This window comes from Cebus imitator, unplaced genomic scaffold, assembly GCF_001604975.1.
Source record: "Cebus imitator isolate Cc_AM_T3 unplaced genomic scaffold, Cebus_imitator-1.0 Scaffold610, whole genome shotgun sequence".
NCBI classification, from domain to species: Eukaryota; Metazoa; Chordata; class Mammalia; order Primates; family Cebidae; genus Cebus; species Cebus imitator.
In genome coordinates this window covers 143,919-145,997 of record NW_016107925.1, presented here as the reverse complement: position 1 = coordinate 145,997, position 2,079 = coordinate 143,919, and the positions used below count along the sequence as shown (strand labels likewise).

At 32.7% G+C, this 2,079-nt stretch overlaps 2 long non-coding RNA genes across 2 annotated transcripts in view; both read left to right on the top strand.

Moving 5' to 3' along the window:
* LOC119469247 overlaps positions 1-1,270 on the top strand; it is a 3,354-nt gene extending 2,084 nt beyond the window's left edge. Inside the window, exon 2 of the long non-coding RNA XR_005198057.1 lies at positions 1,056-1,270. This is a non-coding gene — a long non-coding RNA (uncharacterized LOC119469247). The remainder of the gene's footprint in view (positions 1-1,055) is intronic.
* LOC108294924 overlaps positions 1-2,079 on the top strand; it is a 51,874-nt gene that overhangs the window by 42,282 nt on the left and 7,513 nt on the right. The window lies entirely within an intron of this gene.

Genomic DNA, 2,079 nt, shown 5'->3' with positions numbered 1-2,079 from the left:
TAAAACTAGTGGATACAATCAGAGTAGGCCCAGTGTTCTCTGTCTTCTCTCTTCTGTGACAGTCGAATCTCAAATGTCATGAACTAGAACTCACTTTACTGGGATAATGGATACTCTAGATCTTTTAATCCTTACTTCCAAATCTCTACCCTTCTAAAAAATGTATTTCATGTAAACATATGCCCAAAGGATATAGGCCTATTTTTCATCCTGTTCTCTTCGAGTCTTTTTAGTGCTTTACGTCAGCTATTTAAGAGAAAGTCTTTGAACATAGCGTCGCTTTCTGATTTAGACACACATTTGTTCTTTTGACGTCTTTGGCAATCTACTTATATATAGATGTACTGCTACCTTGGGGCACATATTATCATCAATTTTCTAGATTTATAATACCATTTCCTGCCTAGGTTCTACACCCAACTCCTGGGTTCAGTGCTTCAAAGATTCTTCCTACCATCCTCAGTTTTACATTACATATATTAGGAAGATTGCAGAAATATTTCTCAGATGTATTTTCAATAACTTGCTTGTATTGGAAAATAAATATTGTCAGCAATCCATTGAACCCACTGATCCCTATTTGAAAGAATGTTTTTAATGCTATGTAAAGATTATGTTTCAGAAAAGTAGAGAGCTGAGTATAATTGCTTTCTCTAACTCTTGAGACTCTCTAGAGTCAATTCTTCTGATCAATTACACTATTTACAGAGATATATACACTTTGTTGTCCTATGTGGTAAAACTGTGAGAGATATTAGAATTTTCTTTTTATAAAAGGAGAAACAGAATCACCAAACTTAATGCTCTAGGGGTAGTACTGATGGAAAAATATTTCAAATAAACTACTCGTGGCCAATCTGAATCTATTACATTTCTTCTAATTTATAAGAACACTTTTTGAACTAGATTTAAAAACATGTGCTATATTTTAGATCTCTTCTTTGGAAATTAATTTAAACATTTTCAAATAGCATTCTCTGGTATTCTATATGCTGTTTCAGTACAAAATTTATCATTTCAGAAAGAAAAACACATTTGATTTTATGTTTTAACAGGAAAATTGGAGAGTTCTGAAGCATCAGTGGAACTTGAGATTTAAGAAATAATAATAAAAACAAGAAATAATAAAAACAAGAAACTGACTTGTGTGCAAGGCTGCTGCTCTTACTTGAAAGTTGTTTGTGATCTGGAAAAAAAATCTCAAAAGTGACTATTCCCGGATATTTTTCCTTATACACGTAACAAGAATTAAAGAATAATTTAATTATTATATGGAATTTTTCAGTTTCAGCACTAGCCTCTGAATGTTTGCAGATTCTAGAGATCTGAAAACAATTAGCTGACAATGCTGGAATGCAGAAACAGGTCTGTCAGCAGCATTAGTGTTAAGCACTGAGGGAGAATCAAAGGCCAGCAGAGGTACGAATGAACCCACTCAGGCAGACCTCAGTGTCTCCTTCATCTAAACTCCATACGTAATGTCAAAAAAGCTTCTCAAATATCTATATGGATGGGATTAAGGAATAACTTAAGAATCTTGTACTTATATAAAAGTCATCTTGTCATTGAACCTGAACATTTTAAATGATTGCACTTTCATGACTACCAAAATATTTGTCCACTCTAAAAGAAACTTCACTGGGTAGAGGCATGATATTCTCAATGCATAATTTTTAGTAATTTAGCTTTTGGAATCTTGCTCCCACCTATATAAAAAATTTATAAGTGGAAAAAGAATTCAAATGAATTTTACCCCATAGTTATTACAGTGATGTAAGGCTTTAGCTAAATTTTATTAATCCGATGCTTTATCACAAATTATAAAACAAAAAAACTAGATAACCACATACAAAAGAATGAAGTTGGACCTTCATCTTACACTAGATATTGGTCTGCTAGGGCTGCTTTAATAAAATACCATAGACTAGATGGCTTATAAAACCAAAAAAATATTTTTTATAGTTCTGGAGGCTGGGAAGGCTAAGATCAAGGTACTGTTGCAGTAGGTTTTATTCTCTTGACTTGCAGGCAGCCTCTAAATTGCTGCTTGCTCAAATGATTTCTTTTCTTTTTTTTAAT